Source organism: Pinus tabuliformis, chromosome 7 (genome assembly GCF_031772625.1).
Source record: "Pinus tabuliformis cultivar Carrire ecotype Pingquan chromosome 7, CPIR1, whole genome shotgun sequence".
Taxonomy (NCBI): domain Eukaryota; kingdom Viridiplantae; phylum Streptophyta; class Pinopsida; order Pinales; family Pinaceae; genus Pinus; species Pinus tabuliformis.
The window spans coordinates 103,030,443-103,049,534 of NC_142293.1; positions in this window are offsets into that span (position 1 = coordinate 103,030,443).

Below are 19,092 nucleotides of genomic sequence, written 5' to 3' on the forward strand. Positions count from 1 at the left end.
GTGACATTCTAGGCCCGACCCAAGGTGTGGTCAAGGGGAGGGGGAAGGCTAACCCAAGATGGACCCTGTGGAGGAATGTGGACCCAAGTGGGAGAAATGATGAATGGGGTTATAATGAGTGGAAGAGGAGTGATATATGTGGATGAGGGAGTGGGACAACACAACCAAAATCAGGGTTTCCCATGTAATACCATTCCTGAGGCTCAAATGTCAGTAAAAGAGATCCCATAAGACTAGGGTCCAAGATTAACATCCAAAATAGGTATAAGGGACAAGAGCACAGACCTAGCCCATTCTTTCCACTGAATTGCCCCATTAATTCATGCCCAAAAGTATCCATGATAAGCAAACTACGATACTCAATTACCAAATGACAAGGCATAGGTTTAGATTCGAGAGGGACATCTTTGAACATATGATCATGACAGATGGGTGAGGGACCACATCGCTGGCTCAGGTGGTGGAGAAATGGCACAACAAGCTAGTTATAGGCTAAAAGGGCTTTCTAGCAACTAGCTGAGGATCATGTTGGAGAAAAATATTCTCCCAGGGATATCACCCACAAAATGGTCGGTAACATCTGGCTCCAACTGGGACGTGATATCTCAAAAAGTGGACGAAGCTACTCGAACGAGAGGTCACGAGAACTCCAACAATCTCTTGGTTATCATAGACCTATTACCTACACATGTAATAGATGAAAAACACAGGGCAACACGCTTTCACAATGTCTCATGATTGCACATGCTTGGATTAGACACATAAAATCGACTCATAGAAGTAAATTTTCAAATGTAGTTTTAAATTTTAATGCAACTAACCTATGATGAGAAACATCATATGACATTAGTTCTAATGCAAACATCATCATGCAGTGCATGCTACTCTAACATGCATAACATACAATGTCAAGTGCTAGGTATAATCATAGACCCAATGCAAACAACATGTCAAATGATCAATACACTGAATGCATGCTTCCATGATTATTTTTACAATGGAATCGACAATATGAATGGGAATAATGATATGAGGGGTTACGAGGGTGGGAAGTGGGAAAACAAGAGACCCATATGCCATATAAAGGAACCCTGGAAGAAGGAAAAGACACCAACTGAGAGTCATCAGAATTTCCCACAATTTCAAAAGGCTCTTCTTTGATTGAATCATCCTGGAACATAAATAAGAGACCTTTCCAATCACTATGAAGGGATTCATAAGGGCCAACATTATTATTAAGAAGGGGCAGAGAATTTTCTTCTTCCCTAAGCTCATTCTTATGGATTTGAGAAACTATGGGGTTTTCATTTCTATAATCATACCCAATTCCCTAATCAACAACCCAAAAGTCACTCATAGATTCTTCATTGATTTGACTATCATGATCTTCTTCAGAATCCTCCCATTCTTCACTATATATTTGGCGTTGGTTAGGACACCATTCATTCTCTTCTTTAGAAAGGGAGGACTTTTCCTCCTTCATTTCTTCCTGAAGAATGATCTCGAAGGTATTTACTACATGATTTTGATAAAATTCCTCAAGAAGAGGGTCCTCAATAGGACTATTTTTATATTCACCCTTCGTGTTACGAAGTTATTCTAATTGCTCACAATAATGGGATAAAATATCATGGGAGTTATATGTGGCCATCATTTTCCCACAAGACTCTTCATATTCCATTATCCATTCTTGCAATGTTTGAAGGCTCTCGGGGTTGAGATCTTCTTCATTATCCTTAGAGGACATGCTTTCCAATTTATGAGTCTCTCCTTTGAAACTATCCTTAAGGTATGCACCAATAACTTTATCTTGATGATTTGGAGAAGGATTAAGACACTATTCCTCAAGCATGAAGCCATATTCAATAACCTCCTCCTCTCGAAGGGCCAAGTCCAACATTTGGCATATGTCTTCATGAGATTGGAAACCCGACCCTTCATGTAGTAAAAAGTGCGTAGTCAAAATTTGAAGAGAAAGAATTCCTTTAGGTTCACAAGACTCAAGCCAATTAGTGTTTGGGGCAATGGATAGGAAAAATAATTCCATTTGGTTAGAAGGTTGAGTTATATTTCTCTTTGAAAGATACCTCATTAACCTTACAATGTGATTGACTACAGAATGTGGATCCCCATCGAACATTGGCATATTCTTCATGCATTGCAATGAGGGATACTGCGGGATCCCTGTCACTTTTATGGTGGGAATATATGTGGTAAACATGTTGCTAGGTTTTTAATGACATGGGAGTTTCCAGGGTAAATGAAATTGCCTTGAAAAATGTGTGCTTCAACCTACAAGAATTGACTTTAGAGATCAATGAAGAACTAGGGCTTCATTCTTCCAATGGAGTCACTAATAATGATATGTCAATATGTCGTATGGGGAACAAAACACATGTTTCGTGTCCCTGACAATGATGTGAAAATTTTACCGCTACAACTAGTAGGGATCTTAGAGGGGCACTTGATAGGTCAAGAGAAACAATGAAGCTAAAGTCCACTATCACCACAACTAGATCTTCCTACTATTTACAAAATTTTAATGATGGGAGGAGACCTAATATATAGAGAATCACTTATGAAGGATAGATCAACTAAGATGGATGTGTGGTGATCTCAATGACCCTTTCCTAGGAGAGACTCAAGAGTGGGACTTGCTTGCTTGTTAAGAAAAGGTGCAAGGCTCTCTAGGATAGGGTAATAGAGTTTTGAGGGCTTGGCTTAGGGAATGTCCCTTGTAAAAGAGCTTCCTAAACCCTAAAATCCTTGTGGAACTTGGTTTCCCAAGTGGTTTTTGAAGAGTTGACTTTGGTAAGATATGGGAACACATGGGACTAAGTGGACCCAGGTTAGGTCAAGAAGATAGGATTTAGAAATCAATGATATGCTTGACCTAATTAGGGAGGGGAAAGGGATGAAGAAATTGATTTTCAATGGAAGGAAATGCAACTATCCTAGTGAGGTTTCTAGCCTAAGGGAAACCAAGGGTAAGAATTGGTCTTCGAGCTAGGGCTTGTGATATCTAAAGATACCACTATCATAATCTCATGAAATTTGGAGGGATTCTTGAGGACACACTACCGCAATTATGGACCAAAAATAGAAGTATTTGGATGGCCAGATCATGAGATAATTGATGCCCTAGGTGACCTAAAGGACTAGACCTAAAGAAGAGGAAAGGGGAGAAGGAAAATAGGTTTTAGATGATCACCTTTGGATGGACCAGTGCCTAATATTTTGGGGAGATTAAACTCAGGTAGAATTATGGATATGTACCTTTGAATTTTATAGGGCAAGGAGGCCTCAAAGACAACTTCGCTTGACACTATGGCAACAACAAAAGTAGCTCCAAAGACTTTATACTTCAATTTGAAAGATAAATGGCTTGTCAAGATGAATTTCAGTAATAAACATCTATAGGAACATTCATTCATTATACATGGCCCATACATGAAGCATTCACTATCTAGAAATAATATTTCCATAAGAGATGCAACAAATAAGCCCTAGTATAGCGAAATCCCAACAACAATGTATGTGACAAAATTAGAAAGAAAGAATAACATTAAAATGTACTTACATGTATAACTATATATCCAAGCATCCAAAAACCTTCCATCAAGAAGCTCCAAAACATATGAAAATTATCCAAACATAAAAATTCATTCCATGCTCCAAAAATTAGTCCTCTAAGAAGGATAACGAAAATATCTAAAGAGATACTAGTTCCAAATCCAAGTGATGATGAGAAATGAACTCTAACCATTTTTATTTATACACTCCTAATGAGTTCGATTTAGCTACTTGGGCCTACATTAGTGATCAAAATCTGGATTAGGGGCAAAAATTTGCTCAAAAATAAAAATGCTCAGAATCAATCAATACCTAAACTACCGTGTTCATCTCAGTGATATGACCGCAATGCAACTCGTTTCACTCAAAATGGAGTTTGGATGAGAAAGTTAGAGCCCGTTGACCGCTTTGTCAAACTGAAGAATTTTGAAAAAAAAGTACAATCACTGCGTAGTCAGCAGTCCGTACTCCTAACGTGGTAGGATACTATGCAGGTCAAAATTTTGGGTCAAAGCTAGTGACATCACGCCAAGTGGTTCTTTTTGATTGGATGATAGTTTGGTGAGTTGGTGTTTTTACATTGGTTGGGGCAGGACCAATGAGAAGGTGACATGTGGCAAGCTCGAAGGCTGCCACATGTCTCTCCCCAAAGGCCTGGGCATTGGCGCACAATAGAAAAATTATATTGGCAGGTCGACAGAGTTGAACCCACAACCTCGCCCACACAAGCCCCACAACTTACCACCATACCACAACATCGTTTCTTAATAATCATAGGGCGCAAAATGTATTTAAAGTTTAATGCATGGTGGGTTTGGAGATCAAGGCTAGAATTAACTGCTAGACTTAGCCGCCCATGTGACAAGCACTAAAAACTTAACCGCTAGCAGATACGTAACCTCTAGGTAGCATTAACCGCCAGATAAACCGCTAGCATGTGACCAACCTTGAAACACTAACCGCTATCATTTTATGCTAACTGCGGATCAAGAGCTAAGTGGAGGATTAGTGCTAATTAATCCGTGGTTATCCATTAATTAAGCACAGTTTAATTTGGCAGATTTTTGGCGGATCCGACAAATCTGGAGCTAACTCCAAATTTGGTGGAGTTAACTGGAGTTTTTCTAGTTTTGATGGAGATTTCCTAGGAAAAACTGAAGAAGCCATAACTTTGGTAGTTTTCAACTAATTTTGGCTCAGAAAGAGTCATTCCTAGATGATTTGGATGCTCTGAACACAATGGAATAGTTTTCTGAGGCATAAAGGCACTTCTATATGTGATTTTTCTACGTTTAATTTTAAGGAAGCCAAGGGCCACAAGAAGAGGAGGTCAAGCCTAGATCAGCTGAAGTCCAATTGCAGAGTTTGGAAAGTCATTTTTGGGGTTTCTGGGTCTTATGAATCCAATGGAGTAGGTTTCAAAGGCATTGGATCACTGCAGGTGCATGTAATCATAGAATTGACCATTAATCCAAAGAGGGCCTAGTCAATGAAGCAGGTCCAAGGAGATGTAGCCTAGGAGGGGTGAACTCCTTTATCAACTTTGTGTTATGAGTTTGTTGTGTTTTACTTCTCTGCAATTTACTAGCTGTATATGTGTTTTTAAACATCTAATTAACCTCATGAATTGCTCATAAAGTACACTTAACTCTTGACACATAATATTTCACATGTTGGTTAATTTGAGACGATCCTACACACATTTTTAATACTGATGAGGGAGCTTGCATAGCATTAACAAGTTTTCCCAACATTTCATATCAAGTTGGTATTAGAGCACTGTTAGCTTATTTTAACCCTGAGATGGTTTGCCAAGGTTAGCTAGAAATTTAGCTATTGGTTTTGTATCTTTGCAAGGAGAATTTAACTGTGTGCAAGTTTATGTGTGTAATCTTTTTGAAGCTTAATGAATATTTTTGATGCATTACAAGTGTGATGGTAGCTTCAACAAGTGATGTTTCTAATCCATATTCCTTAGCAAGACTCTTTGATGAAGAGATGATGCAATAGCTTATCATCATGAGAGATAGGGTGCAAGAGATGTATGAAGATATGAAGGAGAACACTATACTTCAAGAGAAGTTGATGGCCATGAAGGATGAGAAGCAAGAGCTTCTTGAAAAGATGCATGAGTTAGAGATTCAATTGAATGATGCTAAGGAAACCATAGCCAAGTATGTGCATGAAAATGAGGTATGCCTGTTAGCTGTACTACAAGCTTTAGCTTTTGAAGGTCAAATTTGGGTCTGGTGATGGGTTTATGCCGAAAAGGAGCGCGCAGTAGTCTTTTCACCTTTTTCTCCTTCGGTTTCCTTACACCCTCTTAACCTCTCACTGCTTCTATTTTCCTCCAAAATCCTTCATAAACCTGTATTCTCATTTGCTCTCACTTATATGTTCAAGCCCACATACCCGCGCGCTTTCGAAAAAAAGCGCTATAGGCCTTTTCCCCTCAGTCGCTATTGCAAATCGCCCATATAACCCTCCGCCTTGATTCCCGCCATCGATCGCATCACGGTGTGACGGTCTCCGTTATTTTTATCGCATGATAAACCTTGTTTCTTTTCCCCATCATTGATCGCCTCCATCGCGAGATCTAATGGTTGTCGCAAGTCCCAATCGTGCGACCTGCGCGCACGTTAACCCGCAGGGGCGGCGGTTTTCGTCTACCACACGTCGTAATTTTACAGGATTGTGCCATCGCATATGGAGACCGCCCAACGCTGAAAGCGGTGTGGGGAATACGCCCGCCCGCGACACCGCCTTTCCCTGCCTGTTATCGTCCGCATGTTTTTCGTGCCCAATCGCCGTTGGATCTGTTCGCCTACGATCCGACGGCCCACATTAGTTTGACCCTATTGGTTCTCGCTTCTCTCCTGCCGATAGATCTCTGTCGTACGTGCACTGGGTCTGACGGCTCACAGCTTTCTTTGGCCTCGCCTCCCGATATTACTCATCGAGCGATCTCCGTTGTTGATCTATGCCATCCGACGGTCCGCCTCATTTCTCTATTCACTCTGTCCACCCACCATGAAGTCTTTACTCCTTTCATTGTCTTGAGCTCCCGAAGGATGAAGCCATTAACTACCAAGTATCTATGCAATTAATACTTCAACTACCTACATTCAAATAACAGAGTGGCTGAAGAGGGAGAATACAGAGCTCGGGCAGATAAACGCAGTTATTAGTTATCGATCCTTGTATCAGTTAGTACTCCGCCCGCTTAGAGAAGGATAGTAGAATATCTAAAAAGGCCAATTTGGTTCATTAAAGCACACAATTTGCAGCAGAGACCTATATTAGATTGTTAATGTGGTTGGTGGTCCATTATGACCCCTCCTCGTGTAGCATAGCAGAGTGTTTTTGTAAATCAACCTCTATATATATCCAGCAGACAAAATGTAATGGGGGTTGATGGTTGATGAATGTGGTTCTAATGTAAGGTTCAACTTCTGGAGATTGTAACTACTGTGATACCTGCAGCTTCTTATCTTCATTTTCAGCTAATGCAAGCTTCTTTTGCTGTTAATTGCTCACTTTCCACTTCTTCTTTGTTCCAAGCTGTGCCTTTTATGCATTTTTTCATGTTCTCTTGATGTTTAGCATTAGAGGGGCTGTCATCCCACCTCTGTGTTAGAATCTAGTATGTTTCATTGAATATGTATGTAGGTTTCTGTTATCTTGGTGCCAGAGAGCTGTCATCCTGTCTGAGCATTAGGAAATAGATTTACAGACCTTTTTACTGGTTGCAGCTGGCCATCACATGGTCTTGTGCATCTGCTGGTGTGGTTAGTATTCTCCATGTTCACTTATTCCTCAAACTGTGAGTAATTGGTGGTCTAAAGCCTTGTAGTCGAGGGTGTTCACCCATGTCTGGGGTTAAGCATAGTAGAAGTGGTTATCTGGCTTTAATATGCATCATTCCTTTCATTCATCCACCATTTTCCAACATTTTTGTTGAGTTTGTAATGTTCCCGAGCATCTCTGATATACAACCTAGGAGAGTTTCTTGGGGTGATAACATTAATTGGCGTCGTTTCTGGGGAGAGGAGATTGAAGCTCAGCTTCCCTGGGAGAATGACACAGTTCCAAGCTTTGATGATAGACAAGGTTTGGGCACATTTTCTGGTTGTAATCATCTATCTGGCAACTCCACTGGAGGAAGACCAACCTTTGGCGACTCCACATTGAAGTTTTGGCTCAGTTTGTGAGACATACTCGAAGAAATCCTCAAAAATCACCAGTTGAACCAGTGCCTGATCCTGAGAAGATCGTTAAGCATAAGAAAATCTCGTAGCAAGGAGCATCAGGACCAGGTAAGCCTTGAAAGTCTCATGTATCTTTGTTAGTGAAAATCACCTTCAGAGATTCATAAAGCTCCTTAGTCAGTCATTTCCCTTTCAGAACTCAATTCAAAGAAGTATCCATGCTATCCATCATATTCCTCTGTTTCTATTGTTTTCTTCATTGATTCATACCACTCAGTCTACCAGTATCCTTTCATATACCCCAGTCATGGCTGGTTAGCAAGTTCTCACAAAGATAGAAAGAATAATTGCTGCTAGGTATGGACCCTTGGTCTTGCCTACCCCTTTGAATGCCATGCCTGCAGGAGATTATCAAGAATATATGCCTAAGTTTATTAGTGCAGAAGGAGTAACAGCTAAAGAGAATTTAGAGGCCTATTATAGCTATGGTGATAACCTGGAAATCAATGAAAATGATGTCTAGATGAGGGTTTTTGTCCAAAGCCTAGATGGGGAAGCTAGAAAATGGTTTAGAGAACTACCCCCTAGGTCTATAGTATATATTGAGGCCTTAAATGATGTCTTCCTAAAGCACTGGGGACATAATAAAGATCCGCTCTATTATCATACTGAATTTGGGAACTTGCAGAGAGAAGAGGGTGAGCTGCTGTCTGATTTCAACAAGAGATTCAACCATATATACAGTAGAATACCATGTGAAATAAAGCCTACCCCTACTTCTGCTATGATTACTTATGCCAATGCTTTCGATTCTCAGTTTTGCCTGCTGTTAAGAGAAAGAAGATGTACTTCTTTGGCTGATATGCAAGATGCAGCCTTTGAAATAGAAGCAAACATCATTGCTGCAGAAAGACTTGAAGGTGATGCTGAAAGGAGAAGACAGGGAGGTGAATCCTCATCATCCTCAGAGCTTGAGATCGATGAATTAACCAGGATGATAGAGTTTTTGGCCTCTGAAGTTTCCAAACTAAAGGCTGAGCAGTATTCTGAAGAGGCAAGAGCTCCTTGTTCCTTTTCCCTTCCAACTACAAATCCATATAAAGGAGCATAGGAGCAATTGCAGATTTTGCAGAGAAACAAAGATGCAAACGAAGATCAAAGGGTGAAGACCCTTTGTCAAAATATAGTCATGGAAGAAGAGCATCCTGATGAAGAGGAGGAGGTCCATGGTTTGGAAGGTGCTCCTTTCCTAACCAGAGCTACCTATGAAGAAGAATTATCCAGAGGTACCGTTTATGAGTTTGTTGTAGCTACAGAACAACAAGCTGACCAGCAGAAGCAGTCAGCAGCAGGTCCTACCATCCTTGAAGAATCTGAGTCCAAAGCTAGCTCATCTTCACATGGCTATGCAGATCTGCAAATTTTCCAACCTGCTTTTGTCCCCTGTCCAGTAATCAAGAAGGGAGAGGAAAGCTCCCTGTTATCTTTTGTTTCTCTGTCTGCTCAAATGACAATCCCTCAAAGTTGTCCCTTGAACACTGAGGTAGGAAATAGCTCTACTCTCAAGGCTGAGACTGATCACCTCAGTTTTGATTTTCTGAACCCTGCTCAAGTGGCCTCTACACAGCTTGAAAGGGCATCTTGCTTGATGATAGAGGAAGAGAATGCACAGTCTTGGAACTCTTACTTGGATGTGGACAGTTTTAAGAAAAATGAAGGAGCAGATAATGTCTTTTTGTCCCCTGCACAAGAATACAATGGTTCATCATTCATATTGGTTGTGTAGGCCACAAATGATAAATATAAGTACACAACAGCAATGATTATTCAGTAGGTGTACAAATGCTCCCATGAAGAACATCCAAGCAGGAGAGCCCATCAGTTGGCTAGTTTTTGAATATTTATGTTGTTTAAGGTCCTCAGGCCTTAATGATTGTAAGCATTTTCTTTACAGGTTTTAGTGTAAACTTAATTTGATTCCATGCCCAATGGATACTGGGCAAATGGTTTTAAGCTATTTTTGTACGAAAGCATTGGTCTGCAGGTTCTTGAGACCTCACAGGGAGGATCTCATCCCCAGAGGGAGCCAGTGTTAGCTCTACTACAAGCTTCAACTTTTGAAGGTCAAATTCGGGTATGGTGATGGGTTTATGTCGAAAAGGAGCTCGCAACAGTCTTTTCACCTTTTTCTCCTTCGGTTTCCTTACACCCTCTTAACCTCTTGCTACTTCTATTTTCCTCCAAAATCCTTTATAAACCTGTATTCTCATTTGCTCCCGCTTATACGTTCAAGCCCACATACCCGCACTCTTTCGCAAAAAAGCGCTATAGGCCTTTTCCCCCAATCGCTATTGCAAATCGCCCATATAACCCTCTGCCTTGATTCCCGCCATCGATTGCATCACGATCCGATGGTATCCGTTATTTTTATCGCATGATAAACCTTGTTTCTTTTCCCCACTATTGATCGCCTCCATTACTAGATCTAACGGTTATCGCAAGCCCCGATCGTGCGACCTGTGCGCACGTTAACCCGCGGGGGCGGCGGTTTTCATCTACCACGCATCGTAATTTTACGGGATTGTGCCATCGCATACGGAAACCGCCCAATGCCGAAAGCAGTGCGGGGAATACCGCTCGCCCTCGACACTGCCTTTCCCCACTTGTTATCGTCCGCGTGTTTTTCGCGCCCAATCGCCGTTGGATCTGTTCGCCCGCGATCCAATGGCCCACATTGGTTTGACCCTATTGGTTCGTACTTCTCTCCTGTCGATAGATCTCTGCCGTCCGTGCACTGGATCTGATGGCTCACAACTTTCTTCCGCCTCGCCTCCCGATATTCCTCATCGAGCGATCTCTGCCATTGATCTATGCCATCTGACGGTCCGCCTCGTTTCTCTATTCACTCTGTCCACCCGCCATGAAGTCTTTACTCCTTTGATTGTCTTGAGCTCCCGAAGGACGAAGCCATTAGCTACCAAGTACTCTATGTAATTAATACTTCAACTACCTGCATTCAAATAACAGAGTGGTTGAGGAGGGAGAATACAGAGCTCAGGCAGATAAACGCAGTTATTAGTTATGGAGCCTTATATCAGTCAGTACTCCGCCTGCTCAGAGAAGGATAGCAGAATATCTAAAAATGCCAATTTGGTTCATTAAAGCACACAGTTTACAGCAGAGACCCATATTAGATTGTTAATGTGGTTGGTGGTCCATTATGACCCCTCCTCGTGTAGCATAGCAGAGTGTTTTTGTAAGTCAACCTCTCTATATATCCAGAAGACAGAATGTAAGGGGGGTTGATGGTTGATGAATGTGATTCTGATGTAAGGTTCAACTTCTGGAGACTGTAACTACTGTGATACCTGCAGCTTCTGGTCTTCATTTTCAGCTAATGCAATCTTCTTTTGTTTTTAATTGCTCACTTTCCACTTCTTCTTTGTTCCAGGCTGTGCCTATTATGCATTTGTTCATGTGCTCTTGATGTTTAGCATTAGAGGGGCTGTCATCCCACCTCTATGTTAGAATCTAGTATGTTTCATTGAATATGTATGCAAGTTTCTGTTATCTTGGTGCCAGAGAGCTGTCATCCTGTATGAGCATTAGGAAATAGATTTACAAACCTTTTTACTGGTTGCAGCCAGCCATCACATGGTCTTGTGCATCTGCTGGTGTGGTCAGTATTCTCCATGTTCACTTATTCCTCAAACTATGAGTAAATGGTGGTCTAAAGCCTTGTAGTCTGGGGGTGTCCACCCATGTCTGGGGTTAAGCATAATAGAAGTGGTTATCTGGCTTGAATATGCATCATTCCTTTCATTCATCCACCATTTTCCAACATTTATGTTGAGTTTGTAATGTTCCCGAGCATCTCTGATATACAACCTAGGAGAGTTTCTTGGGGTGATAACAATGCCATTCAATTTTATCTTCAATTTCCTCTCAAAATGAATGTTTTGGTGCTTTTGAAAGACACACTAGAGGAATAAGGTCCAAATTATTAATGAAGATGAGCTATGAAGGTAAAAGGTTAGGAAAACATGCACAAGGCATAGTTGAGCCAATTGTTGTTGAGGAAAGGCCTAGGTATTTGGGTCTTGGTTATGGACAACATGATGGAGAATGCTCCAAAGCCAAGGATGCACATGAAGGTGTTCTAAGAAGGACTTTCATTACATGTTCATACCTCAAGCTTGTAAAATTTGTGTTCATGAGGAATGCAAAAGTTTTATACCCACTTTGCAAGAAGGTGCTCATAAGCATGCAACTAGTGGAAATGGAAAACAAGAGGATGTTGAAAGGTCTAAGGTCATTGAAACCATTGTTGGTATTCTGAAGAGAGCCACTACGTCATCAAATTCATCTCCTCAAGAAGGCGACAAAGGTGAATGTGCAAGGTATAAATCTCCCTTTAATCAAGTTTCTTTTGATTATGATAAACATGGTAAATCTTCACATAAAAGTTGGAGAAAATTTACATTTTCCTTTTGTGGTTTGAATAACCATACTCTTTTGAGGCTTTGGAAGAGGATAGCCATATATAGGAAACTTTCAAAACAAAAGAGACAGAAAGCCAAAGGTCCATTGGATAATGGAAACCATGTTGAAAAGAAGATGCAACTATTTTGCACTCATTGCCATAAGCAGGGTCATCTTGTAGACAAGAGTTTGAATTTGCATCCAACAAGTCATCCATGACATTTGAAGAAGGTAGAGAGAGATTTTGGCAAGAATGGAAAAGAGGATTCCATAATTGCTGTGGGTCAGAATGATACACATGATGAAGTGCAACTGAAAGAAGCACCATTGAAATGGTTTGGAAAGAGATGGTTAGATTTCTTAACCAATTAAGGCATTGCATTTCTTTTGATAATTGATGTAAATCTTTCCTTGTTATTTGGATGCATTTCTTTTCTCTTGAAACTATGTTTCATATTGCATGAAGCAAGATGTTGGAAAAGTATAGCTATGTTGACTCACTTAGATGCAACAAAGATGGCAATTTGCCACTACAAATTTGCATGCATGTTGCATTCTTGAACTTGCATGTTTATGCCAGGAAGTTGTTCAAAAGTGGAGTATGTTGACTCCCTTTATTGCAACAAATTTGGTCATTTTAGCTCTTTAAGTACCCGTACATACCAATGGGATTCTTGTACTTGTGATTGTACTTGTGAGTGAGTTGAGAATTTTTATACATGCATGAGAGTTTGTTTGACATGTGAACAGTGGAATTTTTTATAGTTTCATTGTGCTTGAACATGCATGAGTGTGGGCTTGTGTGGTCGATTAATTGTTACATGTATGTTGTCAACTTGAGAATGTTGATTATTTTCACATGCATGAGTGTCGGATCGTGTGGTTGATTAATTATTAACATGTATGTTGTCAACTTGAGAATGTTTGTCATTTGCTTATGCATGAGTTTTGGCTTGTGTGGTTAATTGATTGTTACATGTATGTTATATCGACTTGGAAGAGTTGATTTTGTCTCCAAATATGAAAGGGAGATGTGACAAATTGTTTGATGAGAACGTAGAATTTTTGTTGTAAATCATCAAGTTGTTGTACATGTTTTTTCTTGACTTGAAAGTCAATTGTTTGAAGAAGTATGTTTTGTCGAATTTTGTTTAGTGGATGGTTTATACACCAAGATGTAAGAGTACATGGCGATGTTCAAATGATGTGACATTTCTTTCTTTGAAGAAGCAAACGAAAGAGGTCGTCAAGTTATATTCTTGCATAAGTGTTTATCAAGGTTAATGGTGTTTCTTGTGACAAGATGTCACAGGATTTTGGAAGGTCCACACTTGAGCAAGATGCTAATGATTAGCCTTCATTATCAAATCATGAATGAGCAGCATGTTAATACTATAGGATGATGGAATCAAGAAGCGAAAGTGGACAAAAATGCCAAAAAAATTTGCATCCCTTGTAAAACATCAAATGGTCTACGATGTGATTTGATGTGTTGACACCAAGAAGCGAAAGAGATGGCGAATGCATTCTTCCAGATGTGTAATTTGGAACCGTAGAGGTAAAATAATGGTCATTTCTTCTCTTTTTATCACTGATATTGGAACTCATTACTGTAGTTCACTCAGATGGGCTTAACTTGGAAAAGTTCTTTCTAAGGAGAAGCTTGCATCGAATGCATGTGTTGCAAAGGAGGAACATGATTCTCAGTGGGAATGCCATCAGTCAGCTTTCCAAGAACCAAGGGATCACTTTCGTACAGTAGGGTGTTTAAACAGCAAGCAGCCAACAAGTAGTGGATTGAGTCAGCCGCAAAAGGAGAACATTGGTTGAAGTGCCAAGCCATTTGCAAGGCAAGGCATGTCAGTGAACCCAAGTGGTTTTCATGGAGACTTTTCCAAGTAGAATCAATTTATAGAAATTGGGAAGGAGAAGAGTATTCATATCTCATAAGATAACCAACTTTTGTGGGTCCAAAAGCCTATCAGTCGGGAGGAGTGATCAGAATCTGGATTAGGGGCAAATATTTGCTCAAAAATAAAAGTTCTTGGAATTTATCAAAACTTAAACGACAATGTCCGTCTTGGCGATACGATCCCAACACAACTCGTTTAACTCAAAACGTAGTTCGTATGAGAAAGTTAGAGCCTACCGACTGCTTTGCCAAACAGAAAAATTTGAAAAAAAAAGGTACAGTCACTGCCTAGTCAGTAGTCCATACTGCTAATGTTGTTGGGTTGTGTTATATTGTTTCCATGACTAGCCCACGTAGTTAACTAGGGGGTTAGAAGGGGGGCAGAGCCCCCCCTTCGTTGCACAGATTGCAGAGATGGGGGAGTCATAAGGGGTTTGAGGGGTGAAAGTAACCCCACTCAATGGGGTATGGGGCAGTGCCCCGGAAAATTTTGGTTTTAGACCCTATGTTAGGTTGGGCAGACCTACCTATGGTTTTGTGCATGATTTTCGCACATGGTTTTGGAAGCGATGGTTTTTCGTTCCATGGTTTTGGACTCCATGGTTTTTGGTCCATGGTATTAGATGCTTCAGCATGTATAAATATGTATTGTAACATTGAAAGGAAAATAATGAAAAATCAAGCTGGTAGTCCCGATTTTGAAATCCAGCGAAAAATCTCTGTGTATATGTGTTTTATGTGTTATGCTCTCGCATTGTTTATTTTCTGTGTTTCTGGTAATTTCTATACGGAGTTAAAACCTACAAACGTGGCATGAGACTTTACAGGTCAAAATTTTGGGTCAAATCTAGTGAGATCACGCCAAGTGGTGCTTTGTGACTGGATGAGAGTTTGGTGAGTTGGCGTTTTTACATTGGTCGGGGGAGGCCTAATGAGAATGTGACATGTGGCAAGCTCAGAGGTCACCACATGTCCCTCCCCAAAGGCCCGGGCATCAGTGCGCAATAGAAAAATTATATTGGTAGGTCGGCAAATTTGAACCCACGACCTCGCCCGCACAAGACCCACAACTTACCACCATACCACAACATTGTTTCTTAATAATCATAGGGCACGAAATGTATTTAAAGTTTAATACAGGGCAGATTTGGAGATAAAGGCTAGCATTAACCACTAGACTTAACCTCCCATCTGACCAACACTGCAAACTTAACCGCTAGCAGTTATGTAACTGCCAAGTAGGATTAACCACCAGATAAATCGCTAGCATGTGACCAACCTTGAAACACTAACCACTAGCATTTTATGCTAACTGCATATTAAGTGCTAAGTGGAGGATTAGTGCTAATTAATTCATGGTTATCTATTAATTAAGTACAATTTAAGTTGCTGAATTTTTTGTGGAGTTGACAAATCTAGAGCTAACTCCAAATTTGGTGGAGCTAACTGGAGTTTTTCCAGTTTTGGTGGAGATTTCCTAGGAAAAACTGAAGAAGCCATAACTTTGGCAGTTTTCGACTAATTTTGGCTCAAAAAGAGTCATTTCTAGATGATTTGGATGCTTTGAACACAATGGAATAGTTTGCAGAGGCAGAACGACACTTATGTACGTGATTTTTCTACGTTGAATTTTAAGGAAGCCTAGGGCCACCAGTAGAGGAGATCAATCCTAGATCAGATGAAGTCTAATTGCAGAGCTTGGAAAGTCATTTTTGGGGTATTTCGGTCTTCTGAATCCAATGGATCAGGTTGAAAAACCATTGGAGAATTGCAGGTGCATGTAATTAAATAGTTGACCATTAATCCAAAGAGGGTCTAGCCATTGAAGCAGGTCCAAGGAGATGTAGCCCAGGAGGGGTGAACTCCTTTATCAGCTTTGTGTTATGAGTTTTTTGTGTTTTACTTATCTGCAATTTACTTGTTGCATATGTGTTTTTAAACAACTAATTAACCTCATGAATTGCTCATAAAGTACACTTAACACTTGACACATAATCCTTCACATTTTGGTTAATTTGAGACGATCCTACACACATTTTTAATACTGATGAGGGAGCTTGCATAGCATTAACAAGTTTGCCCAAAATTTTAGATCAATTAGCCCCTAAAATAAAAATAATGTGCAAATAACTAACTTTTGGTGAGAAGCCCACCAAACTAGTTCATAAACAAAATAACAAGCCTCTCAAGAGGTGGAATGATCAATAATACATGTCTTTGGGCCCTCTAAGAATCCTAATGAAGTCCATAAGGGTCATAATGATGAATAGGAATCCGAAAAGTAATGGACAAGGGGTTGGCCCCTTGTTATCCACATAATAAACCCGTGGTGCTCCCAATGGGTGTGAGGGCACACAAGTGAACTCATGGGTATCCAAGCAAGTCGAAGACGCATGTAGACAATCTATAAGGGCTCAAATGATGGTGTAAGTGATGTCACATCAGCATGCAAGTCTTGGGTCATCTTTCAAGTGCATGGTACAATTGTGGGGCCAATTGGGAAAAGGTGAACCAAGTGCATCTTCCTCGTCCAATAGGTGAATCTTGAGCAATCTCTGAACAACTACAGGGATCCATGGAGTGTTTTCTACTATTGTGGAGGACCATGGCTCTCAAAACACACCCTACATGTGCTGATGTAGCCCTCTAGAGGGTTATGACCCTATATAGGGAAACCAAACCCAAAATTGAGGCCACCTGCAATCCTTCATAAGCTCTAATGCGTCCCCTATCCTTACAGTACAACAAGTCATCAAGGAAATCGAGTAAAAGAGGTTACAAACCATGGAAAATAGGTGGGCACTTCACAATGGCATGTCATTCCATAGTGGTATTTGACATGTGCTAATGATTCCAAACTCCAAGTGGGGTTAACCAAGAATCTTATTAGATGGTTTCTACTTCTAAAGGGGATAGTATGTCCAAGGTACATCCTTTAAAGGCTGGTGGCACGTGATAAAGAGATGAATGGAGTAGGGGATGAAGAGGGGCAACCCTAGGCCACATGCTAGGGTACAAGGGTAGCTAATAAAAGGGAAGCCCACACTTGGGTATATAATGTAGACGAGAGGAAAATAGTGACACATGAGGTGCCCTAGCCTTGATTTTTCCACCCTTCTTTATATGTCTTTTTCCTTTTATGATTTTTCTTTAATTGATTGCTTGGGGCTCAAGGCATAAGAGAATGATGTGTGAGATATAGTAGTGGATACCATCTTTCAGGTAGGGCAGTTCATTTCTCAATAGGGGTTGGGACAATCATGGGTTCCTGAATGATAAAGGAGGCTCAGCTAGGGCCTATAGGAACCAGGGTGATGGACATAATGATGGGGTATAGCTCATGTATTAGCTTTTTCCCATGTGCTAAATGTGTTTGTCCCAACCATATTTTTCATTTTTTGGTAAATTTTCCTGTTGAATGTGGCCAATTATACTTATACTTTTCTTTTCAGCTGCATCAACCTCCGAGGCATCATTCCATGACCGACAAAAGGTGTGGGAAAGGGAAGGGGGAAGGTTAACCCTAGATGGACCCAATGAAGGAATGTGGACCCAGGTGGGATAAATGATGAATGGGGTTATAATGAGTGGAATAGGTGTGATATATGTAGATTAGGGAGTGATACCACACAACCAAAATCAAGGTTTCCCATGTAATACCATTCCTAAAACCCTAAGGTCAGTAAAAGAGATCCCACTAGACTGGAGTCCAAGGTTAGCATCCAAAAGAGGTACAGGAGACAAGAGAACATACCTAACCCATTATTTCCACTGAATCCCCCCATTAATCCATGCGCAAAAGTATCCATGATAAGAAAAATACATTACTCAATTACTAAATGATAAGGCATGCGTTTAGGTTCGAGAGGCCCATATTAAAAAATACGATCATGACAGATGGGTGATGGATCACATGGTTGGCTTAGGTGGTGGAGAAATGGCACAATGAGCTAGTTGGTGGTTGCAAGGTATGCTAGATGCCGACAGAGGAACATCTTGGAGAAATTTTTTCTCCTAGAGATATCACCCACAAAATGGTGGGTAACAGGGTCTACATAGGGTTAGCCTCCTCCTCCCCTTTTCCACAGCTTGGTTGGCCCTAGAACAATGCCCCAGAGGTCGATGTAGCTAAAAAAAATAAGAAAAAACATAATTTTACAACTCTCAATAGGAAATATACCACAAAATGCAAAAGATGGCCAAGACATACAAATTTAGTATGTGGGCAAAAGCCAAACATGAGATCTACCCTTGTTTATGGACATCACCCTATTTCCTATGGGTCCTAGATGATCCCCTTCCATCACTAAGGAACCCATGATTGTCCCAACACTTCATGGGAAATAAAATGCCTCACCTCAAAAAGGGGTGCCTACTGCTCATCCTACATATCATGCTCTCATCCCCTGGAACCTCGAGCATTTATGAAGAAAAATCTATCAAAGTCAAAAGGCATATGAAGAAAGTTGGAAAAACAAAGGTCGAGGTAACTCATGTACCACAATTTTCTCCCTCCTACAATGATATACCCATGTGTGGGCTTCCCTTATTTTAGCTACCCTTGTACCATGACATGTGGCTTGGAGCATTCCCGTGATCCTCACTCTGTTCCATCACTATATAATTTTCCACCTACCACCCGATGGATTTACCATGGACATGTCACCCCCTTTAAAGGTTGAAACCACCTAATACGGTCCTTTATTAACCCCCGTATTGAGCTTGGAGACACTTGTACATGCCAGAGGCCATTATGGAAGGGTATGCCACCATGAAGTGCCACATTGATTCCATGACTTGTAAGCTCTTTTAATTAATTATTCTAATTATTTGTTATACTAGAGGGAAAGGGGATGCATTGGATCTTATGCAGGATTTTGGGTGGGTCTCCATTTGGGGCTTGGTCTCCCTATACGG